Source organism: Anser brachyrhynchus, assembly GCF_964034855.1.
Source record: "Anser brachyrhynchus genome assembly, chromosome: 2".
NCBI classification, from domain to species: domain Eukaryota; kingdom Metazoa; phylum Chordata; class Aves; order Anseriformes; family Anatidae; genus Anser; species Anser brachyrhynchus.
The window spans coordinates 35,417,847-35,438,491 of NC_137695.1; the positions used below are offsets into that span (position 1 = coordinate 35,417,847).

General features: G+C 42.6%; 1 long non-coding RNA gene across 1 annotated transcript in view; it reads right to left on the reverse strand.

Moving 5' to 3' along the window:
- Positions 1 to 248: 248 nt before the first annotated feature.
- Positions 249 to 20,645, reverse strand: part of LOC308189005 — a 34,329-nt gene continuing 13,932 nt past the window's right edge. The window contains exon 2 of the long non-coding RNA XR_013945940.1: positions 249 to 1,138. This is a non-coding gene — a long non-coding RNA (uncharacterized lncRNA). The remainder of the gene's footprint in view (positions 1,139 to 20,645) is intronic.

Sequence of the window (20,645 nt, forward strand, 5' to 3'; positions counted from 1 at the left end):
TGGAAACCACAGCAAAGTCCCCTGTCTTTAATGACTCAAAATCAAGAATTACTTTAGCAGCTCTAGGAATTATGTACCTCAAGCCTTAAGCCACATGTGAGACTTTCATTAAAACAGATGAGTTAGGAATGCTATTAGAAAATTAGCCTGCTACTTGCTACTTTAACTTCCTAAAACACGAGGCTTTGAACTAAATTGTATCAGTTTGGAGCAGCTGAAATTTTCTACTCTGGATTTACATCTCAGTGTTTTGTGGTGGTTTTTTTTTTTTTTTTTTTTTTTTCGGAAGTCTCATCTAAATGGTCCAGATGTCTACAAGAGAGAGGCTAATAGAAAATATAACTTTTGCCTACATTAAAAAAGCAAACCTTTCAGCCAGTCGGCCAAGGAGTTTCAGCAGGATGACAGCCTGGCACATGTGGCTGAAATCTGTCCCCACCTCACAGACAGACATTTTGTACTAACCTTCCCCAAATCTGCCCCATTTATCAAGCCTTTGAAAAACCTTGCTGGGCACATATTGGGTGCAGACTTGTGAGGTTTGGCTCCATCTGCGCCCAGCCCAGGCCAGCAGCCAGGATGCTGCACATTGCCGCCTACTCCAGCTGGATCCCTGCTTGCTGCGGTTGCCACAGGCTTCCTCCTCCCCAGGAACATGCTAGGAGTTGGGGTCCTTGAATTTGAGTCACCTGATAGGGACTGGAGGGGTCTTGGGGCTCTCAACCTGCCACAGGCTTGCTCAGCAGCTGTGCTCCGCAGGCCCCCTGGCTTGCTGCCCCCAAGGTTTCTCCTTGCGCCCTAAGGCTGCCAGTCTCCCCCCTCTATTCTCTTCCCTGCTGCAAGGAGAGATAAATGAATCCTTGTGGTGTTCTAAAGGGAAATAAAGTAAATCCAGGGGTTTCCTATGTAATCTCCACATAAACATCTGGAGGTGGATGTTTAAGATCCCTTAAAAATGGACGTGCATGGCAGAAGGAAGAGGGTATCTGGGATCCTGCATGTGTGTGTCCAGAGACAGACAGAGGCTTGTGTCCGTGTCTCCCTGTCCATGCTGGTGGCTGAGCTGGGATGGCCAGGGAGGAGACAGCTTAGAGAGGTGGAAGCAGCTCCTTCCAGGGTGTCCTCAGCATCAGGCAGCCTGGAAAAAAACACACCACACGGTAGCCCAGAACAGAGGCAAGATTTCTTAGAAGGGGGAATATCTATGTTAGAACCAAAAAAAAAACAAACAAAAAACTACCAAATGAAAACAAACCAAGAAAACCATCAGGCTTACAAGTGTTTTTGCATGTCTGACAGAAAGGCAACAGACTTTCAGTACAGATTGGAAGGAGTTTTGACTCTTGATTATTTTAATAATCAAACTATTGATAAGATAGTATGAGAGAAAAGAGCCTGACTCTCTTTTTTACAGAACCATGACTACAACACGACATATAACAAACTATGCACTTAAAATACATTTATATGAGGTTCCCCCGGGATACAGAAGCATCAAGCAGCAGGGAATGGGAAGTTTTTACACACATTTGTGTGGCATCAGAAGGCTTGGGGGCACTGACAACACCTGAGCATATGTGTAGGTATGTGGTTTTCACACAGGCATTGTCCTGCAAAAGGAGACATCCCACACAGAATCATACAAGGGAGTTTCCAGCCATGGCGTCCCTTTTCCCCCACTCTTTTTTCTCCTTGTGATATTGAGACACCCAGGGCAGCAACAGACTCTTTACACCCAGCCGACTTCAAAACAGTTTCTATCTCAGATTACCAGAGTCTGCAGAATTCAGCTGTTTTGAGAGCAGTCAGAGGTCACTGCAAATCAGCACTCTTTGAAAAGTAACCTGTCAAGGCACCCACTTCTCATGGCTTACCACATCTATCTAAACATATCTATACACAAAATGGATGACGTCTCCTGCTGCCCTTTCGAATGGTTTAGTGTAAGACCTCTCTGTTTTCTCAGCCTTTGTACTTCTCTGATACACAGGGCCAGCCAGCAGCTCCAATTAAAAGAGCAGGGAAAAAAGAGTGGGTAGATCTTCTTCCAGATGGCTTTGAAGAGGCATCAATCTGCTACAGAGATTTGCAAGACCCCAGACAAATAGTTAGATAAGCCAAGACTTATACATTAAGGCTAAAATCACAGCACTGCATCAACCCACATGTTTTTTCAATATATGAATTACCACAGCAGTTTGGTTAAGTGGAAAAGGTGAAAGTGTAAACTTAAACGAAAGAAAAACAAGGACAATACTAGTAAGTTTTCCTACTTTCCCATTATTCCTGTTCTACACTAATGCATCTAATCTTCATTACTCCCTACCACTATCCAGCAAGACTGTACCAGTACACCCATCAACTTGAACCGAGCCAATTGACTGATGCTATCCCACACCATCTTTTCATATGGGTGTTCTCATTACGGCCACAGATAGCCTCGACAGAAGGTCTTTAAATTCCCCAGTACAAGGGGAAGTGATTTCTTATGCTGCTGAGAGGCCACTTTGCCTGTTGGGATGAGGTGGTGCCGGGGCTGCCTCACCTTATGACACCTCGGTGGCTTCGGGACAGCACCGCACGGGTAAACCCACCCAAGCATCACATTTCCCACGTGCAGTTACACCATCAGGAGGAATCCTTCAGGTCACCAACAGCACAGACATTTTGTGACCGCCAGCACCAGCCAGTGCAAACATGAGCAGAAACCATCAGGGTGAAAGGGAGGGATTTGCAGAGCTCGGCACTTCTCGAGCGCTGGCTGCACCTGGCTGGGGCAGAGCATCAGCAGCCACATGAGCAGTGGGAGCCCAAGAGGCCGTGCCTGCCCCCAGGTTGCCCTCGGGGAGCTCAGGGACACAGGAGGCTGATGCCATGCTCCCCCCACAGTGAGATGATTTCCCCCATCTGTGCAGGCTGCTCCAGCCACCGGGGAGTTCCTGCTCCAGCGGTGAGGGCAAGGGGTGAAGGGGGCCGGTTGCTTTTGCAAACACGGTTAACAAAATGTTGATATTATGCTTAACTGTTGTCTCCTTGTCACTCACAGTTATAGGTCCGGATGTTAAAAATGCCATCATGAGAAGGAGCTGCTGAACTCTGGTGTTAGGGTCTTTTTCATTTTCAGTGTGCTTTCTGGGCTCCTGGGGCTGTGGCTGAGTGTCTAGTGAAGGACAGGGACAGCTTTAGGTTTCATACAGAGTGGGTTCAGTTCATTGCATAAATACAGGCAACTTGTTTCATTTGAGACATGTCAGGGCATCCAGACTATCTTGGAGAAGATCACAGGTCTCCTACAGCTTCTATGCTGTATGTGCCAGCTCTGTGTGGGTTGGATATCTTAGTTACCACTGAACATTTCAAATAGCACCCGGCGTCTGTGCTTCAGCAAATTAGCCAAGCTCACCACGTCCTCCTCTTGTCAAACAGCAGTGAAGTTATTGCATGGGCACAGGATAACTCACAGGGAAAAACTTAATGATTTAACTGAAAATTAGAAATGGAAAGGGTGTGATTCCCCTGGGAAGTTTGCCATTTTATCACCTTGGTTTATAGCTTGCAAATGAACTGTGAGAAAGGTTGTCCACTACAGGTGAGAAAAGTTGTCCAGTATCAACACATTGATAGATGGGCATCTCCCTCAGGGTGTTCTGGCTTAGAATCCAGATTATAAGAATGAGAACAGAAGGCCTCATTTCAGACAAGAATAGAGAGTACAAACTGTTTATTGCAGAGTAATTTTAAACCACTGCAAGGGAAATTATTAAAACTCAGAATCCATTAAGGAGAAAATATTTTCTGTATATATATATTTCTGTACCCAAATTAGACCTAAAATAAAATCCTTATTTTTGACCCTTCAAGAAGTGCCCTGTATCTCTCATGAAAGCCAATTTTATTTCTTTAAGAAAAATCAATTGGAGGAAATGTGTAAACTGATAAATACAAATGCCTTAAGGAAAGAAATGGCCATGTTTAAAAATTAAGTAATCTGGATTTTATGACTTTATCTAAGGGGTGAAGGACTCCAGATGAAGTCTTATCAAAGACAATTATTTCTTGGAAAGAACAACAGCATTGAAGTTTCCTGATAAGGATGGAGCTACATCATGAGATGAAAAAGACAATCTTCAATCGGTTCCAACTCCTCTTATTGCACATCAGACTGGATCCACAAGTCCTTCAGTTCCTCTTTGGTCTGGATGGGCTTGAAGTGTCCCTAAAGAGCCAGAATGCTTGCTCCTTGGCACTTGAGTCATTTGTTCATAGTTCCACTCTTCAGACACCCATGGCCACTGAAGAGACTGAGGCACAGTCATCCAAAGGACATCCGTAGCAATCAATGTTTGACTTAAATGACACCAAATATAAGGAACCATACAAATATTACCCTCAAGAAATTGAATTGTTTGATATAAATAGCAACGAAAATCCATCCATGGGATGTATACAGGTCCCGTAAATTATCACCAGCTATATCTCAGATCATGTTCGCAGGCTAGGGAAGAATTCACACCCAGGGGAGGCTGCCTCCAAAACGCCAACACTGACAGCTGTGTTGACATTTCAACATTGTGAGGGTTTTGATACTCCCTGAGCAGGCCATTTTCATCCCAGAACAAGAGTGTCTATACGTGAATTAGAGACCTGCCTGGACTTACCAGGTGTGCTGCTCCACTGGACTTTGGGGCTGATATATAAGGGGACCAGTAAGTGTAAACAAGCTCCTGTGTCAAGGTACGCAAAAGACTGCAGCTATTTTGTATATTTGAAGCCTCGATCCACTTCCCTTTGTTTTTCCATCTTCCTGCTTAATCATCCGGCTGTGAGAAGGGAGATATTATGAAGATACAAGTAACAGGATGAACGTTATGTCCTGTGTTATTCAAGAAGTCAGATTCAGTGATGTAGTGGCCCCTCCTGGCTCTGCAATCTGGAGTCTTTTCTGACTGACACCATCAATTCACTTGCTGGAGAAGCCTCGGGGCCCAGGCAATTGGCTCATCTTTCACACTATCTTGCACTAATCGGCAGTAATGAAGGTATGTGTCAGTCTCTGCTGGATCATGTGTTTTAGGACAACTTTAGAGTAATCCTAGCTGTATGGATGCCACCAGACCACTGTCTCAGTCAAAACTGGAAGGAGAGACTGACTTCACACCACTCTGCCTCATTGTCAGTAGTAGCTACTAATTTTCTGGGTGAAAATTTCCTTCTTCCATAACAAGTTGAAGGTACAAACACTTATATGTGCCTATCCATGGTTCAGCCCAATGAAAGCCATGATGTACTCTTATCATCAATCCAAAATTATGGATATCAAGTTTTGAAGGTATTAGCTGATGCTAAATGGAAAATACAGGCTAAGAAACAGAATATCAGCTTGTCCTTGCTCACCCAGAGTTCTCCATTGCCATATTTACTCCACTCCACCATGAGTAACTTTTCTCAGGGAAATATATGCCACATAGGCAATCTGCTTAACAGGTAGAGAGTGCGAGTAATGGCCAACCTTGCCCCCTCATAAGCCTTCATGTAAGGTCCCTTGTCACCCAACATCATCAGGACAGGGCTTTTTGGCTACTTTTTGCTTCACACAGGGGATGTGGAGAGCATGAAGTTAAATCACAGTAACCTACAGGCTGCCCTCCAACTCGTGTGGATGGTTGGTGTTCTAGCCAGAATCAGAATAACAGAAAACACAAGAGTGATATAAACAGAGAAGTAATACTAATCAGCCAATGAATTTCATTACAAAGTGTGTACAACACTTCCTCACCGCCACATATGCTTTCAGTACTCTAAAGGAAAGGCCAAAAGGGGAGTAATAAAAACACCCTCGGGTACTAAGAAATTGGCTCATAAAATAACTACAATAACAGTGTCAATTATTAGGTTTACAGTACAAGATAAATATAAATGGACTATATCCCCAAACTAGCAAAATATGGGGAATCAATCTCAATAAAAAGAACTGTTAGGGTAAGCTATTTGGGAAGCAGATACAAGCCTTTCCTGGCTTAGAAACATTAGGCTGCCCTTCTCGGTCGTGATTAATGTCTTCTGCTGCCAGATGACACTGAACTTCGCAGCGAGTGAGGCTTGGAGGGAGGTATTTGGAGTGCCTGCCTGTAAACTCCAGAAGCGTTATGACTTCTGTGGAGGATAAATGAACAAATCTCTGTATTTCTGCTCGAAGAGACACTCTGCTAACACAGAAATTAAACATATTTACAAGACAGGGAGTTATGATAGAAACCTGACCAGGCATTTCTCAAAGCAGTTGGCATCGTATTCTACCAATAGTGCTATGCTCTGAAAGCTGATCTCAAAGCCCATGCCGTGTTATGGGGGGCAAAGATGTTATCACAGCATGAAAGTGTGAGAATTCTGTGGGTTTTGGTTGTTTTTTGTTTGTTTGTTTGTTTTTCCTAATCTTGTTTTCCTTTGGGAAATTAAAAGGGCTTTGTTGTTGTTGTTCTTTTCCTTTGGGATGTGGCTAATGGGAATATTTTTGAAAGGGAAGGCAATGGTGGAGTTATACTTAACTTAGTTTCACTAAAGGTCTGCAGGTTAATTCATCCTTGATCTGTGCTTGCTTGGGCTCCTCACAAGACTGGTCATACAAATGTGTCATCCCATTAATCACCTCACTGGACAGACTCGCTCTCACATTCTGGCTGTAATCCTCTTTCTGCATAACCTGTTGTGGAGCTGCTTGAAAGACAACTAACCAGAGTGCAGCACAGGACACAAATACCCACTGGGAGACAGGCTGAAGGATGACATGAGTCACCTCATCTCTTGTTTGTTACGACACAGTGAAAAGTCCATAAGCTTCGGCTTGAGTTCACATCCCGGTTATAATTTTCTAATCACTTCAGGGTGATGTCATGGGTAAAAAATGCATGAGTGACTGAAATTAAATTGAAAGCTAGTCTGTTCCTTTTAGCATTACTACATTACTAGAGAGTGAGAGGGGACACAGGGAGTTTTTTCTTATCGCTTGTGGCATCCTTATTTCACAGAATCACAGAATCACAGAATAGTCTAGGTTGGAAGAGACCTCCAAGATCACCCAGTCCAACCTCTGTCCTAACACTAACAAGCCCTCCACTAAACCATATCACTAAGGGCTACATCTAAACGTCTTTTAAAGACCTCCAGGGATGGCGACTCAACCACTTCCCTGGGCAGCCCTTTCCAATGCCTAACAACCCTTTCAGTAAAGAAGTTCTTCCTGATATCCAACCTAAACCTCCCCTGTCACAACTTTAGCCCATTCCCCCTCGTCCTGTCACGAGGCACGTGGGAGAATAGACTAACCCCCACCTCTCTACAGCCTTCTTTAAGGTACCTATAGAGTGTGATAAGGTCTCCCCTGAGCCTCCTCTTCTCCAGGCTGAACAAGCCCAGCTCCCTCAGCCGCTCCTCGTAAGACTTGTTCTCCAGACCCCTCACCAGCTTCGTTGCCCTTCTCTGGACTCTCTCGAGCACCTCCATGTCCTTCTTGTAGCGAGGGGCCCAAAACTGAACACAGTACTCGAGGTGTGGCCTCACCACAGCCGAGTACAGGGGGACAATCACCTCCCTAGACCTGCTGGCCACACTGTTTCTTATACAAGCCAGGATGCTGTTGGCCTTCTTGGCCACCTGAGCACACTGCTGGCTCATATTCAGCTGCCTATCAGCCATTTATTTCTCAAGACAGGGAGGACTTTTCCACAGCACCTTGCTGTGCTGCTTTCTTTCAAGGCATTCAAATGCATCCAGCAGTGCACCCCCTGGGCATGCCTGGTGAGATCTTACCTGGCTCCTGAGGTCCTTGGAACAGAGGTTCATTAGCCAGCATGCCAGCACTCCATAGAAATGGTCACCACAGGCTCAACTCAAATAGTTCATTGCCCAGTGCAGCTATTAAAAACCAATTTGTTAAACTGTGTGACCACAAAAATGCTTAAACATGTCAGTTGTTCTAATTTTTCAGGGGGGAAGTGGGGATACATTTTAAAGAATGTAGCACAGCACATAAGAAGGTCTGATTTTAACCAGATGGCCTTTCAGTCTCAGGTAATTATGATGATCAAGACAGTACGTTTCTGAGGCACCTCAAGGACAATTTCTGTTCAAACCACAATGAAATTATGTAGAAACAGAAGGCACTATTTGTGGCAGGTGAGATTCACAACTCTTGTATCATTACCGAGATCACTAAATGTAATATTATGCTGACTTAAGAAAACTGTAACAATTACAATTATGATTTAAGAACATAACCCTAATTACATTAAAATAAAATAATAATAATATCATTAACAAAGAGCCACTTCTGAAGAGCAATTTTCATTCAGAACCAATTTTAATGTTCTGGGCAAAAGTCCATCCTAATCACATTGAGAGTCAATACATTACTGTTTGACTTGAGGCAAAGGCACATCAATTCTTGACAGCTTCTGCAGATGCTCTGTCCTTTTGCAAAAATGCCCTTTGGTGTTTGGACAGGGTGGTTTGCAAAATGGTTTCATATCACAGCTATTAGGTAAAGTATAAATTCCCCCAGTGGGAAACACAGTCGTCCTCTACAGCAATGTAGCCCCCCTTTTTATGGATGAAATGTATTGCTAAATTGATCCGAAACATTCAATGGCTTGAGGGAGTGCTCTGTATGTGGCAGAAGTTTCCCAGCTTCTGTGTTGCATTTTTCAAGCTCTGCAGACAATTTACCACGGGGCTCTGGCACATTGTGTGGGTTTGTGGCTTCGCTGGGTTTGTTATTCTAGCCACTTACAGCAAGGCTGAACAAAGTCACTAGTGTCTCCCCTTAAGAAGAAAATTCTGATCGAGCCCACACTGCCATATGCAATTTTCCTGAACTAACAATCCAGAAGAAGCAGCTACAGTTGAAAAACAAAATTTTAGCTTGTTTACAACTGGCGACCCCAGCAGACTGTGGGGTGCAACTCTCTGGAGGACCATGGTTTGCCTGCCCTGTCTTCACATGTGGTTCTTGGCCACCAGATGAGGTGGACTTTGGTGCATCCTTGCAACCACTCCTATGTCCTGATGGGGATTAAATTTATTCAAAGCACACCAGTAAGGACTGGCACATGCTGGTCACAGTGTGCCTGTACATTTCAGCTCCAGAGGTCACACAAACAAAAAAGGTTGAGAGCTTTCTGGAAGGGTTTCTCCTCTCTCTCTCTCTCTCTCTCTCTCTCTCTCTCTCTCCCTCTCTCCCTCTCTCTCTCTCTCTCTCTCGCTCTCTCTCTCGCTCTCTCTCTCTCTCTCTCTCTAGTTTTGTCCCTTCATTTTCCTTTTTTTTCCCCATGCATTAATGTCTCAGGCTATGCTTCTATGAGTAAAACAATGGGAATAGCATAGGTAGTCTTCTGTTCAGATCTGTGACTGTTTGCTCTACTATTTTGGTAATGAACCTCACGTACCATAATCAGTAAAAACTTCAGCACATATTCATAGCACCCATCCTACAAACCAACTTTTTGTTAAAAAAAAAAGAAAGAAAAAAAGAGTTTTCTTTGAAAAGAACACTTTTGGAAGATATGAGAGTTAATGTCGAGATGAGGCTGTAGCATGGTTTCATTTCTTGTGTTGTATAGTCAATAAATTATTCTTTCTAGTTTTGGAACAAAGATCTATTTGCTAAATATCTTCATATCCATTCAAGTCACACACCACCCCAAGGCTCTTAAACATAACAAATATTTACAATTTAAGTCACATCCCACAAGCTAGATTATATTGTTTTTATGCCTAGGCATGAGCTAAAAGAGACCAATATGCTCTGACCAGAGAAAAGTTTAAAGGATGCAATGAGGATTCTAAATTCATGTGATAATTTTTCAAAAAATAAAATAAAAGAAAATAGAGAGAGAGAAAAATGGCTCAAAGTGGAAAAACATCTTGTCAATATAGTAGCCAAGTTAAACCAGATGCCGCGAGGGTAACTTACCATTAGAAATCCCAGAGGTGGTTCTATTTACCAGGGAAGGGATGGAAGGGGTAAGTGAAATTAATATTAATTGGGTTTATTTAGCTTGGCCATTGGCCACAAAGTTCAGATAAAGTGCATTTCCCAGCCAACTCTTGTACATGTAAAATTTCACCAAGTCAGATGTAACTTAATGTTTTTCATCACTTCAAAAAAAAAAAAAAAAAGTAAAAAGCTGTATGGAGAAACAGTTTCCCTGCTTCTTTTGGCCATATTAGGTGCCTTCATTGTGCAACCATACCTGTAAGAAATATTTTCATAACAACCCTGCCGTTGGTCATCCAAAATTGAAACTGTGAACATGGCACTCTGACTCCCCTTCTCTGTAATTAAAGTAACTGAGCAATTTCTCAGTGAAAATTTCTCAGGACTCTGAGCAAGTCCTCCAGAAGTTTAATATAGCAGAAGCAAATTTCTTTTTACTACAGTATTGTTTTAAACCATCCATGTTTGCTGGGGGATGAAGGTTTAAAAATGAAGTGGCATCCTGTGAGCAGGGCACTTACTGGGGCTTTTTTTGGACTCGTGAGGTGTTGCTGAGCTCGTGCACATTTCTTGAGGTCGATCAGACAAGACAAAGCTGGGCTGGCTCACATGAAACAATCTGGATTACGGCAAAACTGTGGGCTAAAATCTTGACCTGCGATCAGAAGTGAATTTCAGGCATGGCAGAAGGATGGGGTGGTTCCACCGGCCTTGGGCATGCACTGCATGTAGGTCTGTGTAGCTGGCATTATTAGCCTGATGCATTAATAGCCTCTCTAATGAAAGATGGGTATTTTCTCTTCCAGTCTTGTGCAGAGCCCCAAACTACTCACTAAGCTCTGTGCTGTCAAGAAGATACAGCTTTGGAGGAACTGCTTATTTTTACTGAAGTTTTCAGAACATACAGAGCAGTGACTCATGGTGAAACCTTCTTCCCTTCTCTTTAAATTGGTTTCTTGTCATTTTTATGGAACAGAATTTATTTGGCACTTTAAAAAAATGCAGAAATATCTCTATGCTGGTGCCCTCATTGCACAGAACTGTACATTATCTGCTGACTTAATTTTTCCTTGTCTGTTCTTGAAGTGCAGTACCAGTGGGAAGCTCCACTCATGACATAAAAGGCTTTTTAGGGGTGAAAAAGCCCCTGTGTAAGAGAACAAACTGCTGTTTGGTGTCTGAGAACACTCTTGAGAAAACCTTGGCAAGAAACTTGCTCAAAGAGCAAGAGAAGAGCAGGTCAAGCTGGAGGAACATCTGAGCAGCAGTGGAATGCAAGGAGTGAAGCTAAATTTCTGTCAAGCCAGGCTTCAGCGCAGAGCTGCAGTCCATTCCCTTGTGACAGCTTCCTTGCCTGTCACCTACTGCAGGAATCTTTTTTTTTTTTTCCTGTGCCTTTTCCTGAAAAGGAACAACCCAGCTGCCTCATTTACTCAGTGAACACATTTGGCATCTGAAGAGCTTGGATGACAAAGTTTTGCTAGCTGCATTTGCTCAGGCAAGGACATCTGGCTGTCATTCCACACACCCCCTTTGCATGGCCTTCTGCTGGTCTGTTTGTTGATCTGGCCATCCATGCTGTTATGTTTCAGATGGCTGGGACCATGACTCACAATTTCCTTTCAAGAGGGTGAAAAAATGGAAAACAAAACTCAGCAAGCTCTCTGCTCTTGTCCTTGATTTGCAAGTATCAAGCTACCCTTTCCCAGGAAAGAAATATATCTTTCTTTCACAGATCTTGAGCCAGTTTTCAGTCAACAAGTGGCCATATAACATCACAGTAGCTGGCAAAGCCTGGCAGCTTTGCTGATGGCCTCAGGTATCTTCTGGCCTCAAGAGACACCCTTGGCTGAAACCAGCTGATGAGGCTGGTTTGCAAAACATTTTCCACCCAAGACTTACCTAACAGTTTCCCAGCATGAAGCAACTGTTTTCTAAGCAGAGAGAGGGAAAGAAGAGGTCTTTCCAGATCCACCAAGACCTGCTCAGTCCCAAGAAACCCATCTTTTACTCCAGGGATTCTGTAAGAGGAGGAGATGCCTTACTGTCCATCTCCTGGAAGTGAGATGAAGGATGTGTCTAGGGGAAGGTGACTAGTTCAGGTCAAAGCAAGGACATGGAGTATAACTAAGAAAACTCCTGCTGAGGCAGGTGGCAGAGGACATGGTGGAAATCACTTCCTGTCACCGTTTCTGTGGTGACAGGGTCTGCTGTCCCAAGGCCTTCACTGAAAGGCAATAGTTTACAAGCAACATCCCACTGCATTGTCACTGCAACCTCATTCCTCTGCCCCCCCCATCAGCTGAGTGATGCACAGACTGTACAAATACACCCATTTCACTGGTGGCACACAGAAATGCCAAAGAGAAAAGGCTATGCCCCAGTCACACAGAGTGAAGAGGCCAGGTGGGAGGCCAGGCAAACCCAGCTTCCCACCTGAAAACAACAAGGGAGGTGTGGGAAATGGGCACTCCAGTTGCTTAGCCTCCCCTGCACCCAGAGCACTGCGATCTGCTGCAGTATCAGCCTGACCTTTCACCCCTGCTGACTGCTCACATTCAGCGAGACACTTAAACACATGCTTATTACTCAACACAGTAACTGAAACCTATTGGACTGTCCATGTGCTTCCAGTTAGGCATGATTTCCTCAAAGTATCTCGCAAAACACTTGGTACAAACATACTCCACAATAAGGAAGAAAATGTCTGGACCAATATAAACCCAGGAGGCAAACTACTGCACACCAATCCTAGCTTGCACGCTTCCTCTTGCCTACTGAAAAAGTTATTGAAAGCACAGGGTTCAATTAGTTGTCAGTGACCCACACATTGCTCAGTATTTTAACCTGAGATTATACCCACAAAATGAGCATGGAGGGAAAAACAAACAAACAAAAAAAAAAAAACAGAGAAATAAAAAGGAGAGGAACTCTACATCCTCCTGCATTCATCCAAATCGTTGCCATCATCTCCAAAGTGGAGAGTTGGTTAGACAGAGATTTAATCTGCTAGCAAGTAGGCTTGGAGGGAAATAAGGGATCTTCTATCCCCCCTTTCAACAATGTTCTGTAGGCTTCTGTGCTAGCGTGGAGATTTCAGAAGAACTTCCTGAGAAGTTAAAGAGGAGGAAAGCTGCAATCTATTCAGTAAGCCTCCAAGTGAGTCAAAAGAAGGATTTATTACTCCACTGTATAAGCTGCTTTTAAGTAGTTCATCTTTCTCCCTCTGTCTGTTTATTTGTCTCTTTTACTGTCCCTAATGAAGAATCCCAATGCTATCAAGGCAGAATTACAGACACTTTATGTTTCTAACATTAGTTCTGCTGATCTCCCTTCTTTTCTGGTACTTTTGACTGCTGAGATGCATTTGACCTGCTGTTGGGAGGAGATACAGCTGCTAACTGCATTCTTCACTCCATCTGTTTTTACTGATTGGTATAACTCCATTAAAATCAGTGAAATAGCGCTCATATCAAGCTGGCATTACATGCTTTAGAATAGGGACTATAAACTCTGGACATTTCAGAGTTTTGCAATTAATTGAAAATCCACCACCTAAGTTTTTCCATGCATGCTGCTTTTGAAATCAGCCAAAAATGTTACACATTATGTGGGCATAATTTCTCAGGCAGATGGAAAACTGCATGCAGAAGCATTTGGCACAGGTCTGCAGGCAAGCAGTACTCTTCAGTATATGGCCAGGCTTTCTGGCTCTCAAAAAACATCATCTTTGCTCCGAGAGAGAAAAAAGGTGTCAGAAGAAGCATGTTTCTGGAGCTTCTCTGGATGCTCGAACCTGACGGGAGAGTTCCTGTGACGGGATACACTTTGTGGAGCCAGCAGTAAACTATCCACAAGTTTCCTCAAAGTCAGCAGGACCCCACAAGGCAATGTCTGTCACTTCCTGGATCGTGGCTGTCTTGCTTCCCTCAATTTTATGGTTTCTAATCCATTTCCATCACTTATCCTGTTTTATGGTTGTAACTGATAAGATAAATTAAGCTCTTTTTTGGAAGTGTCAGAGTTTAGAGAGCACACGGCTGTCAACTGGAGCACAGCGCTCTGTAGGCTCGTCCACTCCGTGACCTCATGCAGCATAAAACAGAAATTAAAATTATTTTAGGGCTTGAAAACACACATGCATCCCCATCAGACATTCCTTCAGGGACTCTCGTGAGATCAGAGCGATTATTTTCTGCTCACCATCCCGCCCCCTGCTGTGCTCACTCGCTGTGGCCGGTGTGCATATCGCCAGCACATGTGCACGCATGCGGAAATGCGGGAAGGGGCAGGTAATTAGCCTTTCTGGAGGGGACATGCCTTTCTCCTGAGAGCAGAACGAGAGCGGCCGGAGGACTGGAGGAGAGCAGATGTGAGTTATCAAGGAGGGAAGCTCGCAGACGGGACGTGAGGGGCAGCATCTGGCCAGCCAGAGAGGCTGGTAACCATTGTATCTGAGATGCCTCCGGGCACCTGAGGAGCACAACACCAAAACACCAAAGATGGGTCAACTGAGTTTTCATTGGCAGAAAACTTTTCAGATCAGCTAGACTATTTCAAGGTCTCACAGGGACAGGATTTCTGCCATTTTGCCATTCTGCTCTGCTCTTGTAGAGTTAGCCCTCCCCAGGGTGTTTTGGCAGGGTTTGGGGTGCTTGAGTTTGAATGGGATGAAGGTTAACTGGGTATTTCCAGGGCAAGCCAAGAGTCCGGCTCAGAGCCATTCCAAAAATGCTCAGCCCGAGCTGCAGCCTTGTCATGCAGAGATCATCCTGAATGACAGTTGACTTTTTTTTTTTTTTTTTTTTTCCTGAGCCTGCTCACCCATTCCTAATTAAAACGATAAGTTGAGGACAGTAGCTTTCTTTATAACATGGCCATTCCTTTCCCTTTTCCCCCACAGGTTTAGCGCTTGTGCTGACTGTTGAAAAATCAGTCATTAACAGCCAGGAAATGACTTTGCCATCAATCAGAATATTGCTCAGCCATGTTTCAGCTTTTTCCCCTTTCTCTGCGTAATTATTCTCATCCTCTGCTGATTACAGTTTATAATAGCTATAATTCTCTCAAAATCAATCATTACTTGACTTAACCACAGGGTTACCAGTAGAAACATGAATGAACACAGATATCCTGGACTGTTTTTTAATTATTATTCTTATTTAACAACACACAAGCTTTTAGGTAGATTATACTTAACCTTCCTCTTGGCAGTATTAAGCAGCAATTAATTTATTTTAATTTTGTTTTACATCACAAAGTGTTTGATTACATGGCCATTCCATCCATGCCAGGTGTTTTGATGACATGTTACTAGCACGTTATTTGGAGGTGAAATCTCAGTGGTTGTCCTAAATTAAACTGCTTTAAAAGAACAAACAGCTCTTGTTTGCCAACACTGACTCCACAATCAAAGTAAAACCCAAGTACCTGATTTTTATATTTGAATTATAGGTAAACACAGTTAAATCAAAGGCTGGCTTGCTCTCCTAAAAGGTGAATTTTGAGTACACTAAATTAAAAGCAACACTGGGATTTAAAAATCACATTTTCTCCTGAGCAGATTAGAAATTTGTAGCCTACCACGCACCATCATATTCCTACTACAGCTGAACAATGGCTTTCTGTTATTTCGCTTGCACCATGTGTTAGACCACTTTGCCTCTAATCATTTTCTCTTGCCCATATATTCAGTTTCCCATACTGATTATGTAGGTCTCTCATGCAGAAAAAGGAAATATTTAAAAATTGAAGGAAATAATTATATGAAATAACTAAAATTGTAAGCTGTACTGAAAAGCAGGTGTAAAGCCTCAATTGACTTTCAAGTTAAAATAAAGATTTAATTTAAAATAGACCTTTTTGTTATTTGGGTGAGGGAAGGTAATTTATGACATTATAGCATTTGATAGGGAATAGGAACTAAGTGTTTTGAGCCTCCTCTTTGTAGAGGTATGTCAGAAGTACTCAAAGGAAGCCATTTTCCCCACAGAAGAGTAACAAGTTCTATGATCCTATAATTCCATGTCTATTCTTGCACAAAACCTAGATATTTTTGTCAAGTATTTACATGCCAATTTCCACTTGTAATGCCCATGTCACACATCTGGCTCCTCTTTATTTGCCAGCTTGCAGTGAGCAGTAAATTACTATTAATTTTGACCTGATAAACAGTTCATCTACACATTCAACTGACAAGAGCAAATCTGGGAGAAAACTCGCGGTCATTAACATACAAATATGATACACACATAGATGGTGCCCCTTACAGCTATCTGCACTAAATAAATCAACTTCACTAGTGTGTCAAAATATAGTAAATACATTACTGGAGACAGTTTGCCAGTCTCAGATCCTGAAAAACAAATTCTGATATGAAATAGCTTGCTATATTGGTACCAGTGTTCCTCTGTGTTGCCTTAGACTTTTCATAAGGTTGGTAGCATGTTTTGAACGAGTGTTAAATGAAAGAAAGTGTGAGGACTCACAGCTGAGATCCCATTTTATCCACCCTTTCTTTATAATTGTATGCTCCCGCATTTCATTGATAGAGCCCCTGTTTTCTCTCAGCTGCACCAGATATGGGTGCAGCAGGGAAGGGTCTGTTCAAGAACATTTTGTCAAAAAAGACTAAAAGATCACTTTTCTTCAGCAGACAGCATGACTGCGTGACTAACCTTGAGCAAAAAGGCACTTGAACTGCATAGGCCAGCCAGAAAGCCTGGTAAAATGCCTTTTATCACTCTGGTCCAAACTCTGGTCCAGCCTATTAGGTCTCCTACCAAATCTGGTGGCCCTCAGAGTGGGAGAGGATGATGGTGTCCAGTGAGCCCTGCTTCTTGCAAAGGAGCTCTGACACAAGTCCCGGGTCTCTCAGCCACATGAGAAATGGTCTGTAGGCCTAGGACCCCAGAGGCCATTATTTCAAAGTACTGCAGCCATCATGCAGGCACACAGAGCACCTCCTGCTGTGTCTCTGCCTTTCAAGAAACAAAGCTGTGTTGTGAACTATTGGCAATGTTAATAGCTTTCTTCCCTCTAGAGATTTGCTCCTGCTTTGGCCCCAAATATTTCAAAACAGCTGAAGCTGGCAGTAAGAGCCATGGGAAGAAAAAAGTGATGCATGTTAATTTCTGGTTTAGACATGATGAGAATTTCATTCTCTTCATTAAAATTCCCCTGTGCCAATGGGATGTTCCTCTGATTCATGGTCTATACCTTGTAATGCTCCTCTGTGAGATATCATATATGCAGTCTGAAGTCTTTAAGCAATTTTGCTGTCCTCTCCTTCCAAATACACCAGTTATTGCTCTCTTGACACAGAACATGTTCTCCTTCCAGTTAGGTGGTTGCATGTTTATTTAGGAATTTCGGGGCTTCTTTTACATTCCCTATAAAAAGACTGAAGTTATCAAAGATGGCAGCACCATGTTTATTCAAAGTTGGAATGGACAGACACAGTGAAAGGTTTGCAGAGAAACCTGCCAGTGGTAAATAGAAAAATAAAATGCAAAGGCAAAGCTGGATTCATAGTGACTTGGGAGCAGATTTGTGGGGCACAGAGAGTAGAACAAATAATCTGACCTAGTCGTCCTGAAGAAATGCCTGAAGAGGACAGACAGAAGGGCTCTATTGCTGGGTAATCAGATGAGTAGTTAAATTCCTGTTAAAAATATCCCATCTGTGGAAAGCTATGGTGTTTTGCTACTCAAACAACAGCTATAGATGTTTGTGCTATTTTTGCTTAGACAAAGAGTGGAAAATTTGCATTTAAAATGAGTAAAAATAAAGTCCTCATAACATAGCACTGGGTTGTCTCTCCTTAACCTGCTTAATCAGTTTAGGCCATAGCAACTGCTTTCCAAACACAAAAATAAAGCCCTTACTTAACTAGCAATAGAGACAAAGGCATCAAGGATTCAGAAAAAAAAAAAAAGCTACAGAGATTAGTGTTCTCTCCTACCCCGTAAAGAGTATTTTTATTATTTGTCATTTCAAAAAAAAATACGGTAGACAAACATGGAGTACTTTTTTTCCAACGAGGAGCCATTTCGGGAGCACTGCATTTCCTTAGCCATGAAATGCACTTCTCACAATGTGAGCAGAATGACACTGGAACAGTGTGAAACAAGAATCAGAAACAGGTAAAAAGCAGGATCAGAGCCATTCTTCAGTTAAAAGGCAGCATACTGGAAGTACAAGTAAATGACCTACTGACTATTTTTTTGACTTCAACAATCTGAAACCAAGCAGAATTCATCCAAGCAAAATAAGGAGACTGGAAGCCCACTATGGTCAACTCCATGTGGAACCAACCTTTGTTGACACAAAGGTCCTGGATAGCACACCAGTGCAAGAGATGCTCTAAAATCCACCAAGAGAGTTATCGGGTCAACTGAGCAGAGAAGAAGGGTAAATGAGAGTGCCCTAAGAACAGCTCCTAAATGTATGTGAAAGAAGTTTGAGTTTGGGTGCATACTTCCATTGTCTAACCAATTACGAAATATTTTAAAACGGATCACTAGTAGATATAGATGAGTGACCGTTCGTGTGCCCATTTTGAAAGGAGCATGCTCCATAATACCAGCCCTGCTGCTGTGAGGATGGTTTCATGTCCATCCTCACCAGCCTTTCCTAGGGAAAGGAGTTGGCTGAAGAAAGCCCATATATCCTCAGAAGGCACCTAGAGGCTTCCAAAGCAGCATGGAGACATATATATGGACCACAGAGTCACTGGGGAATGACCAGGCAGCTTGTGGAGCAGTGGGATGAGGTGTAATGTGTAATATTGATTAAGTTTGTGTCAGACAGAACTGGTACACATGAACTCTATTTCATTGCTAGGTTTAAAGAAGAGCAATGCCCACCAGACTGGGGGGTCTATGATTGTTCGCATCAGCATATACGATGAGAAACAGTCGCAGCATTCCTTGTAACCTCATTGATTCATGTTGCATAACCATGAACAGGTAACCAGATGCCATAGAAAGCCTTTTTCCCCCGTTTTCTGCCTTGCCAGGAGACTTTGTTCACCCTAGATGAGCATGACCTGGGTGACTTAATACAAAGAATAACCAAATACACCTCTCAGTCCACCATTCTCTTTCACCACTTCCACTGTCACTGTATACTCTGCATTTTTAAAAATATACACACTGTGCTGAAGTTTAAAGTGCCATGTTGAACCTCCCTGTGATGAACTCCATCACTGCTGGGAGAAAGCTGATGACTTTTCAGGCTGAGAAGCTGTGCTGAGAACCTGAGAAGCCAAGCCCAGGAGCCTGGTTATCAGTGTACTGGGCTGTCATCACACAGAGTGGTATCACTGAATGATAGGGCAAGCCTGTGAAAACAGATAGAGTTTCCTTAAAAACTCTACCTAACAAAAATACAAATCAGTGGTAGCAATCACACTGCATTATTCCTCAAGTCACCTATTTAAAATCACTTATTTTTTTCTAACTACCCTAGGGTGCCGCATATGTTTTCAAGTCTAGCCATAGAGTGAGGGGGTTTTTGTGCCAAGTACTACAGACCACACAGAAGAAGCTGCAATTAATGGCATTTCAGTGTTCTGCATTGCTGATCTACTTAACAATCCATTTTCGAGGACATTTTAAAAGTTGTTTAGCTGACTGCCAAAAATGAGGATCATTAAAAATAGATTCGCAGCTGTTCGGGAAAACTGAGATATAATTTTGTCTTCATTATGCCTTATTGCAGATGTTATTGATTTAGTCTCACTGCATTTCGGTGGGCAATATCAATTCACGCTGTCTTTGACTTTGGAAACTGGGAATTCCATTTATTCTTATTTTTAGAGCTCACAGTGTAGAAGGAGGAAAAACAATCATGAAGTAAATTTGGGAGAGAGCCTCTTTGTGTGGCAGCATCATTGTGCAGGTGATTGGAGCTGATAAACTCATCAAATCATCCCAAGACAGTGAGCCTGAGATTGCAGCAGAGTGTGTACAAAACATGCCCTGAACTTAGTACATGAATCTTATATGAGAATAGCGTACAGCCTTAAAACCAATACTACAGATCACAGACAACAAAGAAAAGCGTGAATGTGATCATATGCTATCTTCATGATATTACTGCCTTTTTATTATTATTATTTCATTATATCATTGAAAGTTGGCACTGTTCAGAATAATAATTTACCATGAAATAAATTAAGTAATGTACACCTAAGTGTACATTATCATTGCCAAACACAGAAAGAAGATCATTTTCTTCTGCGAAGAACATGCATTTAGTGAGAGTTTTCACATGCAGCTGCAGAAATTGGGTCTGTGTACATACGGATGAACATATATGTTTGTGTGTATATAAATGTAGGATCAAATGCTGCTCTAGGTGGCATGGGGAAAAGATTCAAGTCACACTTGACCAGCTTCACTAGGAGCAGAAGACTAAGTTCCCTGGTATTTGTTCACTAGTATAGGAAGACTTCAAGTGTTCCTCCAAGAGAAATTGTATAAAAAATTCCTGGAAGTTTAAATAAAATGCATACGTAAAAGTCCAAAGGCCATGAGTAAAAAGAAAAAATAGTAATAATAGCATAACCACTGAATTATGTATTAAATACACCTCTCAGCCACTCATTCTCAACAGGCATTGCAAATATACATGTTTTTGACTGCATAAC